The sequence below is a fragment of the Somniosus microcephalus genome, chromosome 4 (genome assembly GCF_052327205.1).
Source record: "Somniosus microcephalus isolate GS21.2 chromosome 4, FLI_Smic_1.0, whole genome shotgun sequence".
NCBI classification, from domain to species: domain Eukaryota; kingdom Metazoa; phylum Chordata; class Chondrichthyes; order Squaliformes; family Somniosidae; genus Somniosus; species Somniosus microcephalus.
The window spans coordinates 170610150-170623891 of NC_140990.1; positions in this window are offsets into that span (position 1 = coordinate 170610150).

Below are 13742 nucleotides of genomic sequence, written 5' to 3' on the forward strand. Positions count from 1 at the left end.
ATCACTCAAAGACAGGTCACTCATGGTCCATCACTCATGGTCCATCACTCATGGTCCATCACTCATGGTTCAACACTCATGGACACATCACTCATGGTCCATCACTCATGGACACACCACTCATGGACACATCACTCCTGGTCCATCACTTCTGGTCCATCATTCCTTGTCCATCACTCATGGCCCATCACTCCTGGTCCATCACTCCTGGTCCATCACTCATGAACACATATCTCATGTTCCATCACTCATGGTCCATCACTCATGGACACACCACTCATGAACACATCACTCATGGACAGGTCACTCATGGTCCATCACTCATGGTCCTTCACTCATGGACACACCACTCATGGACACATCACTCCTGGTCCATCACTCCTGGTCCATCACTCATGGTCCATCATTCCTTGTCCATCACTCATGGACCATCACTCCTGGTCCATCACTCATGGTCCATCACTCATGGACACACCCCTCATGGACACATCACTCTTGGTCCATCACTCCTGGTCCATCACTCATGGTCCATCACTCATGGTCCATCACTCATGGACACTTCACTCATAGACACATCACTCATGTTCCATCACTCATGGTCCATCACGGATGGTCAATCACTCATGGCCACATCACTCATGGTCCATCACTCATGGACACATCACTCATGGACACATCACTCCTGGACCATCAATCCTGGTCCATCACTCATGGTCCATCACTCATGGTCCAACCCACATGGTCCATCACCCATGGACACATCACTCATAGTCCATCACTCATGAACACATCACTCATGGTCAATTCATTCATGGACACATCACTCATGGTCCATCACTCATGGTCCATCACTCATGGACAGTTCATTCATGGACACATCACTCATGGTCCATCACTCATGGACAAATCACTCATGGACCATCACCCATGGTCCATCACTCATGGTCCATCACTCATGGACACATCACTCATGGTCCATCACTCATGGTCCATCCCACATGGTCCATCACTCATGGTTCATCACCCATGGTCCATCATCCATGGTCCATCACCCATGGACAAATCACTCATGGACCATCACTCATGGTCGATCACTCATGGTCCATCTCCCATGGACACATCACTCATGGTCCATCACTCATGAACACATCACTCATGGACAATTCATTCATGGACACATCACTCATGGTCCATCACTCATGGACACATCACTCATAGTCCATCTCTCATGGTCCATCACTCATGGACACATCACTCATGGTCCTGCACTCATGGACACACCACTCATGCACACATCACTCCTGGTCCATCAATCCTGGTCCATCACTCATGGTCCATCACTCATGGTCCATCACTCATGGTCCATCACTCAGGGTCCATCACTCATGGACACATCACTCTTGGTCCATCACTCCTGGTCCATCATTCAAGGTCCATCACTCATGGTCCATCACTCATGGACACATCACTCATAGACACATCACTCATGGTCCATCACTCATGGTCCATCACTCATGGTCCATCACTCATGGTTCATCACTCATGGAGACATCACTCATGGTCCATCACTCATGGACACACCACTCATGGATACATCACTCTTGGTCCATCACTCCTGGTCCATCACTCATGGTCCATCACTCATGGTCCATCACTCATGGACACATCACTCATGGTCCAGCACTCATGGACACACCACTCATGGACACATCACTCCTGGTCCATCAATCCTGGTCCATCACTCATGGTCCATCAGTCATGGTCCATCACTCATGGTCCCTCACTAAGGGTCCATCACTCATGGACACATCACTCTTGGTCCATCACTCATGGTCCATCACTCATGGTCCATCATACATGGTCCATCATGCATGATCCATCCCTCATGGTCCATCAATCATGTTCCATCACTCATGGTCCATCATGCATGATCCATCCCTCATGGTCCATCAATCATGGTCCATCACTCATGGTCAATCACTCCTGGTCCCTCACTCATGCTCAATCACTCATGGTCCATCTCTCATGGTCCATCACACATGGTCCATCATGCATGATCCATCCCTCATGGTCCACCAATCATGGTCCATCACTCATGGTCAATCACTCCTGGTCCATCACTCATGGTCAATCACTCATGGACACATCACTCAAAGACAGGTCACTCATGGTCCATCACTCATGGTCCATCACTCATGGTCCATCACTCATGGTTCATCACTCATGGAAACATCACTCATGGTCCATCACTCATGGACACACCACTCATGGACACATCACTCCTGGTCCATCACTTCTGGTCCATCATTCCTTGTCCATCACTCATGGCCCATCACTCCTGGTCCATCACTCCTGGTCCATCACTCATGAACACATATCTCATGTTCCATCACTCATGGTCCATCACTCATGGACACACCACTCATGAACACATCACTCATGGACAGGTCACTCATGGTCCATCACTCATGGTCCTTCACTCATGGACACACCACTCATGGACACATCACTCCTGGTCCATCACTCCTGGTCCATCACTCATGGTCCATCATTCCTTGTCCATCACTCATGGACCATCACTCCTGGTCCATCACTCATGGTCCATCACTCATGGACACACCCCTCATGGACACATCACTCTTGGTCCATCACTCCTGGTCCATCACTCATGGTCCATCACTCATGGTCCATCACTCATGGACACATCACTCATAGACACATCACTCATGGTCCATCACTCATGGTCCATCACGGATGGTCAATCACTCATGGCCACATCACTCATGGTCCATCACTCATGGACACATCACTCATGGACACATCACTCCTGGACCATCAATCCTGGTCCATCACTCATGGTCCATCACTCATGGTCCAACCCACATGGTCCATCACCCATGGACACATCACTCATAGTCCATCACTCATGAACACATCACTCATGGTCAATTCATTCATGGACACATCACTCATGGTCCATCACTCATGGTCCATCACTCATGGACAGTTCATTCATGGACACATCACTCATGGTCCATCACTCATGGACAAATCACTCATGGACCATCACCCATGGTCCATCACTCATGGTCCATCACTCATGGACACATCACTCATGGTCCATCACTCATGGTCCATCCCACATGGTCCATCACTCATGGTTCATCACCCATGGTCCATCATCCATGTTCCATCACCCATGGACAAATCACTCATGGACCATCACTCATGGTCGATCACTCATGGTCCATCTCCCATGGACACATCACTCATGGTCCATCACTCATGAACACATCACTCATGAACAATTCATTCATGGACACATCACTCATGGTCCATCACTCATGGACACATCACTCATAGTCCATCACTCATGGTCCATCACTCATGGACACATCACTCATGGTCCTGCACTCATGGACACACCACTCATGCACACATCACTCCTGGTCCATCAATCCTGGTCCATCACTCATGGTCCATCACTCATGGTCCATCACTCATGGTCCATCACTCAGGGTCCATCACTCATGGACACATCACTCTAGGTCCATCACTCATGGTGCATCACTCATGGTCCATCACTCATGGTTCATCACTCATGGACACATCACTCATGGTCCACCATTCATGGACACACCACTCATGGACACATCACTCCTGGTCCATCACTCCTGGTCCATCACTCATGGTTCATCACTCATGGACACATCACTCATGGTCCATCACTCATGGACACACCACTCATGGACACATCACTCCTGGTCCATCACTCCTGGTCCATCACTCATGGTCCATCATTCCTTGTCCATCACTCATGGCCCATCACTCCTGGTCCATCACTCCTGGTCCATCACTCATGAACACATATCTCATGTTCCATCACTCATGGTCCATCACTCATGGACACACCACTCATGAACACATCACTCTTGGTCAGGTCACTCATGGTCCATCACTCATGGTCCTTCACTCATGGACACACCACTCATGGACACATCACTCCTGGTCCATCACTCCTGGTCCATCACTCATGGTCCATCATTCCTTGTCCATCACTCATGGCCCATCACTCCTGGTCCATCACTCATGGTCCATCACTCATGGACACACCCCTCATGGACACATCACTCTTGGTCCATCAGTCCTGGTCCATCACTCATGGTCCATCACTCATGGTCCATCACTCATGGACACATCACTCATAGACACAACACTCATGGTCCATCACTCATGGTCCATCACGGATGGTCCATCACTCATGGCCACATCACTCATGGTCCATCACTCATGGACACATCACTCATGGACACATCACTCCTGGTCCATCACTCATGGTCCATCATTCCTGGTCCATCACTCATGGACCATCACTCATGAACACATAACTCATGGTCCATCACTCATGGTTCGTCACTCATGGACACATCACTCATGGTCCATCACTCATGGTCACACCACTCATGGACACATCACTCCTGGTCCATCACTCCTGGTCCATCACTCATGGTCCATCATTCCTGGTCCATCACTCATGTTCCATCACTCATGGTCCATCCTGCATGATCCATCCCTCATGGTCCATCAATCATGGTCCATCACTCATGGTCAATCACTCCTGGTCCATCACTCATGCTCCATCACTCATGGTCCATCACTCATGGTCCATCACTCATGGTCCATCATGCATGATCCATCCCTCATGGTCCATCAATCGTGGTCCATCGCTCAGGGTCAATCACTCCTGGTCCATCACTCATGGTCCATCACTCATGGACACATCACTCAAAGACAGGTCACTCATGGTCCATCACTCATGGTCCATCACTCATGGCCCATCACTTATGGTTCATCACTCATGGACACATCACTCATGGTCCATCACTCATGGACACACCACTCATGGACACATCACACCTGGTCCATCAATCCTGGTCCATCACTCATGGTCCATCATTCTTTGTCCATCACTCATGCCGCATCACTCCTGGTCCATCACTCCTGGTCCATCACTCATGAACACATAACTCATGGTCCATCACTCATGGTCCATCATTCATGGTCCATCACTCATGGACACATCACTCATGGTCCATCACTCATGGTCCATCCCACATGGTCCATCACTCATGGTTCATCACCCATGATCCATCACCCATGGTCCATCACCCATGGACAAATCACTCATGGACCATCACTCATGGTCCATCACTCATGGTCCATCTCCCATGGACACATCACTCATGGTCCACCACTCATGAACACATCACTCATGGACAATTCATTCATGGACACATCACTCATGGTCCATCACTCATGGACACATCACTCATGGTCCATCACTCATGGTCCATCACTCATGGACACATCACTCATGGTCCTGCACTCATGGACACATCACTCAGGGTCCATCACTCATGGTTCATCACTCATGGTCCATCACTCATGGTCCATCACTCAGGGTCCATCACTCATGGACACATCACTCTTGGTCCATCACTCCTGGTCCATCACTCAAGGTCCATCACTCATGGTCCATCACTCATGGACACATCACTCATAGACACATCACTCATGGTCCATCACTCATGGTCCATCACTCATGGTCCATCACTCATGGTTCATCACTCATGGACACATCACTCATGGTCCACCACTCATGGACACACCACACATGGACACATCACTCCTGGTCCATCACTCCTGGTCCATCACTCATGGTCCATCATTCCTGGTCCATCACTCATGGACCATCACTCATGAACACATAACTCATGGTCCATCACTCATGGTTCGTCACTCATGGACACATCACTCATGGTCCATCACTCATGGACACACCACTCATGGACACATCACTCCTGGTCCATCACTCCTGGTCCATCACTCATGGTCCATCATTCCTGGTCCATCACTCATGTTCCATCACTCATGGTCCATCCTGCATGATCCATCCCTCATGGTCCATCAATCATTGTCCATCACTCATGGTCAATCACTCCTGGTCCATCACTCATGCTCCATCACTCATGGTCCATCACTCATGGTCCATCACTCATGGTCCATCATGCATGATCCATCCCTCATGGTCCATCAATCGTGGTCCATCACTCAGGGTCAATCACTCCTGGTCCATCACTCATGGTCCATCACTCATGGACACATCACTCAAAGACAGGTCACTCATGGTCCATCACTCATGGACACATCACTCATGGTCCATCACTCATGGACACACCACTCATGGACACATCACACCTGGTCCATCACTCCTGGTCCATCACTCATGGTCCATCATTCCTTGTCCATCACTCATGGCCCATCACTCCTGGTCCATCACTCCTGGTCCATCACTCATGAACACATAACTCATGGTCCATCACTCATGGTCCATCACTCATGGACACACCACTCATGAACACATCACTCATGGACAATTCGTTCATGGACACATCATTCATGCTCCATCACTCATGGACCATCACTCATGGACACATTACTCATAGACAGGTCACTCATGGTCCATCACTCATGGTCCATCACTCATGGACACACCACTCATGGACACATCACTCCTGGTCCATCACTCCTGGTCCATCACTCATGGTCCATCATTCCTGGTCCATCACTCATGTTCCATCACTCATGGTCCATCCTGCATGATCCATCCCTCATGGTCCATCAATCATGGTCCATCACTCATGGTCAATCACTCCTGGTCCATCACTCATGCTCCATCACTCATGGTCCATCACTCATGGTCCATCATGCATGATCCATCCCTCATGGTCCATCAATCGTGGTCCATCACTCAGGGTCAATCACTCCTGGTCCATCACTCATGGTCCATCACTCATGGACACATCACTCAAAGACAGGTCACTCATGGTCCATCACTCATGATCCATCACTCATGGCCCATCACTTATGGTTCATCACTCATGGACACATCACTCATGGTCCATCACTCATGGACACACCACTCATGGACACATCACACCTGGTCCATCACTCCTGGTCCATCACTCATGGTCCATCATTCCTTGTCCATCACTCATGGCCCATCACTCCTGGTCCATCACTCCTGGTCCATCACTCATGAACATATAACTCATGGTCCATCACTCATGGTCTATCACTCATTGACACACCACTCATGAACACATCACTCATGGACAATTCATTCATGGACACATCATTCATGCTCCATCACTCATGGTCCATCACTCATGGTCCATCACTCATGGTTCATCACTCATGGACACATCACTCATGGTCCATCACTCATGGACACATCACTCCTGGTCCATCACTCCTGGTCCATCACTCATTGTCCATCCCACATGGTCCATCACCCATGGACACATCACTCATGGTCCATCACTCATGAACACATCACTCATGGACAATTCATTCATGGACACATCACTCATGGTCCATCACTCATGGACAAATCACTCATGGTCCATCACTCATGGTCCACCCCACATGGTCCATCACTCATGGTCCATCACCCATGGTCCATCACCCATGGTCCATCACCCATGGACAAATAACTCATGGACCATCACTCATGGTCCATCACTCATGGTCCATCACCCATGGACACTTCACAATGCTCCATCACTCATGAACACATCACTCATGGACAATTCATTCATGGACACATCACTCATGGTCCATCACTCATGGTCCATCACTCATGGCCCATCACTCATGGTCCATCACTCATGGTTCATCACTCATGGAGACATCACTCATGGTCCATCACTCATGGACACACCACTCATGGACACAGCACTGCTGGTCCATCACTCCTGGTCCATCACTCATGGTCCGTCATTCCTTGTCCATCACTCATGGCCCATCACTCCTGGTCCATCACTCATGGTCCATCACTCATGGACACACCACTCATGGACACATCACTCTTGGACCATCACTCCTGGTCCATCACTCATGGTCCATCACTCATGGTCCATCACTCATGGGCACATCACTCATGGTCCAGCACTCATGGACACACCACTCATGGACAAATCACTCCTGGTCCATCAATCCTGGTCCATCACTCATGGTCCATCAATCATGGTCCATCACTCATGGTCCATCACTCAGGGTCCATCACTCATGGACACATCACTCTTGGTCCATCTCTCCTGGTCCATCACTCAAGGTCCATCACTCATGGTCCATCACTCATGGACACATCACTCATAGACACATCACTCATGGTCCATCACTCATGGTCCATCACTCATGGTCCATCACTCATGGTTCATCACTCATGGACACATCACTCATGGTCCATCACTCATGGACACACCACTCATGGACACATCACTCCTGGTCCAACACGCCTGGTCCATCACTCATGGTCCATCATTCCTGGTCCATCACTCATGGTCCATCACTCCTGGTCCATCACTCATGGACCATCACTCATGAACGCATAACTCATGGTCCATCACTCAGGGTCCATCACTCATGGACACATCACTCATGGTCCATCACTCATGGACACACCACTCATGGACACATCACTCCTGGTCCATCACTCCTTGTCCATCACTCATGGCCCATCACTCATGGTCCATCCCACATGGCCCATCACTCATTGTCCATCACTCATGGTCCATCACTCATCGTCCATCATCCATGGTCCATCATGCATGATCCATCCCTCATGGTCCATCAATCATGTTCCATCACTCATGGTCCATCATGCATGATCCATCCCTCATGGTCCATCAATCATGGTCCATCACTCATGGTCAATCACTCCTGGTCCATCACTCATGATCCATCACACATGTTCCATCATGCATGATCCATCCCTCATGGTCCATCAATCATGGTCCATCACTCATGGTCAATCACTCCTGGTCCATCACTCATGGTCCATCACTCATGGTCCATCACGCATGGTCCATCACTCATGGTTCATCACTCATGGACACATCACTCATGGTCCATCACTCATGGACACACCACTCATGGACACATCACTCATGCTCCATCACTCATGAACACATCACTCATGGACAATTCATTCATGGACACATCACTCATGGTCCATCACTCATGTTCCATCACTCATGGCCCATCACTCATGGTCCATCACTCATGGTTCATCACTCATGGAGACATCACTCATGGTCCATCACTCATGGACACACCACTCATGGACGCAGCACTGCTGGTCCATCACTCCTGGTCCATCACTCATGGTCCATCATTCCTTGTCCATCACTCATGGCCCATCACTCCTGGTCCATCACTCATGGTCCATCACTCTTGGACACACCACTCATGGCACATCACTCTTGGTCCATCACTCGTGGTCCATCACTCATGGTCCATCACTCATGGCCCATCACTCATGGACACATCACTCATGGTCCAGCACTCATGGACACACCACTCATGGACACATCACTCCTGGTCCATCAATCCTGGTCCTTCACTCATGGTCCATCACTCAGGGTCCATCACTCATGGACACATCATTCTTGGTCCATCACTCCTGGTCCATCACTCAAGGTCCATCACTCATGGTCCATCACTCATGGACACATCACTCATAGACACATCACTCATGGTCCATCACTCATGGCCCATCACTCATGGTCCATCACTCATGGACCATCACTCATGAACGCATAACTCATGGTCCATCACTCATGGTTCGTCACTCATGGACACATCACTCATGGTCCATCACTCATGGACACACCACTCATGGGCACATCACTCCTGGTCCATCACTCCTTGTCCATCACTCATGGTCCATCACTCATGGTCCATCCCACATGGCCCATCACTCATGGTCCATCACTCATGGTCCATCACTCATGGTCCATCATACATGGTCCATCATGCATGATCCATCCCTCATGGTCCATCAATCATGTTCCATCACTCATGGTCCATCATGCATGATCCATCCCTCATGGTCCATCAATCATGGTCCATCACTCATGGTCAATCACTCCTGGTCCATCACTCATGGTCCATCACTCATGGACACATCACTCAAAGACAGGTCTCTCATGGTCCATCACTCATGGTCCATCACACATGGTCCATCACTCATGGTTCATCACTCATGGACACATCACTCATGGTCCATCACTCATGGACACACCACTCATGGACACATCACTCCTGGTCCATCACTCCTGGTCCATCACTCATGGTCCATCATTCCTTGTCCATCACTCATGGCCCATCACTCCTGGTCCATCACTCCTGGTCCATCACTCATGAACACATATCTCAGGTTCCATCACTCATGGTCCATCACTAATGGACACATCACTCATGGTCCATCACTTATGGGCACACCACTCATGAACACATCACTCATGGACAATTCATTCATGGACACATCACTCATGGTCCATCACTCATGGACGATCACTCATGGACACACCACTCATAGACAGGTCACTCATGGTCCATCACTCATGGTCCATCACTCATGGTCCATCACTCATGGTTCATCACTCATGGACACATCCCTCATGGTCCATCAGTAATGGACACACCACTCATGGACACATCACTCCTGGTCCATCACTCCTGGTCCATCACTCATGGTCCATCATTCCTTGTCCATCACTCATGGCCCATCACTCCTGGTCCATCACTCATGGTCCATCACTCATGGACACACCACTCATGGACACATCACTCTTGATCAATCACTCCTGGTCCATCACTCATGGTCCATCACTCATGGCCACATCACTCATGGTCCATCACTCATGGACACATCACTCATGGACACATCACTCCTGGACCATCAATCCTGGTCCATCACTCATGGCCCATCACTCCTGGTCCATCACTCATGGTCCATCACTCATGGACACACAACTCATGGACACATCACTCTTGATCAATCACTCCTGGTCCATCACTCATGGTCCATCACCCATGGACACATCACTCATGGTCCATCACTCATGAACACATCACTCATGGACAAATAATTCATGGACACATCACTCATGGTCCATCACTCATGGTCCATCACTCATGGACAATTCATTCATGGACACATCACTCATGGTCCATCACTCATGGACAAATCACTCATGGGCCATCACCCATGGTCCATCACTCATGGTCCATCACTCATGGACACATCACTCATGGTCCATCACTCATGGTCCATCCCACATGGTCCATCACTCATGGTTCATCACCCATGGTCCATCACCCATGGTCCATCACCCATGGACAAATCACTCATGGACCATCACTCATGGTCCATCACTCATGGTCCATCTCCCATGGACACATCACTCATGGTCCACCACTCATGGACACACCGCTCATGGACACATCACTCCTGGTCCAACACGCCTGGTCCATCACTCATGGTCCATCATTCCTGGTCCATCACTCATGGTCCATCACTCCTGGTCCATCACTCATGGACCATCACTCATGAACGCATAACTCATGGTCCATCACTCATGGTTCGTCACTCATGGACACATCACTCATGGTCCATCACTCATGGACACACCACTCATGGGCACATCACTCCTGGTCCATCACTCCTTGTCCATCCCACATGGCCCATCACTCATGGTCCATCACTCATGGTCCATCACTCATGGTCCATCATACATGGTCCATCATGCATGATGCATCCCTCATGGTCCATCAATCATGTTCCATCACTCATGGTCCATCATGCATGATCCATCCCTCATGGTCCATCAATCATGGTCCATCACTCATGGTCAATCACTCCTGGTCCCTCACTCATGCTCTATCACTCATGGTCCATCACTTATGGTCCATCACACATGGTCCATCATGCATGATCCATCCCTCATGGTCCATCAATCATGGTCCATCACTCATGGTCAATCACTCCTGGTCCATCACTCATGGTCCATCACTCATGGACCCATCACTCAAAGACAGGTCACTCATGGTCCATCAGTCATGGTCCATCACGCATGGTCCATCACTCATGGTTCATCACTCATGGACACATCACTCATGGTCCATCACTCATGGACACACCACTCATGGACACATCACTCCTGGTCCATCTCTCCTGGTCCATCACTCATGGTCCATCATTCCTTGTCCATCACTCATGGCCCATCACTCCTGGTCCATCACTCCTGGTCCATCACTCATGAACACATATCTCATGGTCCATCACTCATGGTCCATCACTAATGGACACATCACTCATGGTCCATCACTTATGGGCACACCACTCATGAACACATCACTCATGGACAATTCATTCATGCACACATCACTCATGGTCCATCACTCATGGACCATCACTCATGGACACACCACTCATAGACAGGTCACTCATGGTCCATCACTCATGGTCCATCACTCATGGTCCATTACTCATGGTTCATCACTCATGGACACATCCCTCATGGTCCATCAGTAATGGACACACCACTCATGGACACATCACTCCTGGTCCATCACTCCTGGTCCATCACTCATGGTCCATCATTCATTGTCCATCACTCATGGCCCATCACTCCTGGTCCATCACTCATGGTCCATCACTCATGGACACACCACTCATGGACACATCACTCTTGGTCAATCACGCCTGGTCCATCACTCATGGTCCATCACTCATGGTCCATCACTCATGGACACATCACTCATAGACACATCACTCATGGTCCATCACTCATGGTCCATCACTCATGGTCCATCACTCATGGACACACCACTCATGGACACATCACTCTTGGTCAATCACGCCTGGTCCATCACTCATGGTCCATCACTCATAGTCCATCACTCATGGACACATCACTCATAGACACATCACTCATGGTCCATCACTCCTGGTCCATCACTCATGGTCCATCACTCATGGCCACATCACTCATGGTCCATCACTCATGGACACATCACTCATGGACACATCACTCCTGGACCATCAATCCTGGTCCAGCACTCATGGTCCATCACTCATGGTCCATCCCACATGGTCCATCACCCATGGACACATCACTCATGGTCCATCACTCATGAACACATCACTCATGGACAATTCATTCATGGACACATCACTTATGGTCCATCACGCATGGTCCATCACTCATGGTCCATCAATCATGGTCCATCACTCATGGTCAATCACTCCTGGTCCATCACTCATGGTCCATCACTCATGGACACATCACTCAAAGACAGGTCTCTCATGGTCCATCACTCATGGTCCATCACACATGGTCCATCACTCATGGTTCATCACTCATGGACACATCACTCATGGTCCATCACTCATGGACACACCACTCATGGACACATCACTCCTGGTCCATCACTCCTGGTCCATCACTCATGGTCCATCATTCCTTGTCCATCACTCATGGCCCATCACTCCTGGTCCATCACTCCTGGTCCATCACTCATGAACACATATCTCAGGTTCCATCACTCATGGTCCATCACTAATGGACACATCACTCATGGTCCATCACTTATGGGCACACCACTCATGAACACATCACTCATGGACAATTCATTCATGGACACATCACTCATGGTCCATCACTCATGGACCATCACTCATGGACACACCACTCATAGACAGGTCACTCATGGTCCATCACTCATGGTCCATCACTCATGGTCCATCACTCATGGTTCATCACTCATGGACACATCCCTCATGGTCCATCAGTAATGGACACACCACTCATGGACACATCACTCCTGGTCCA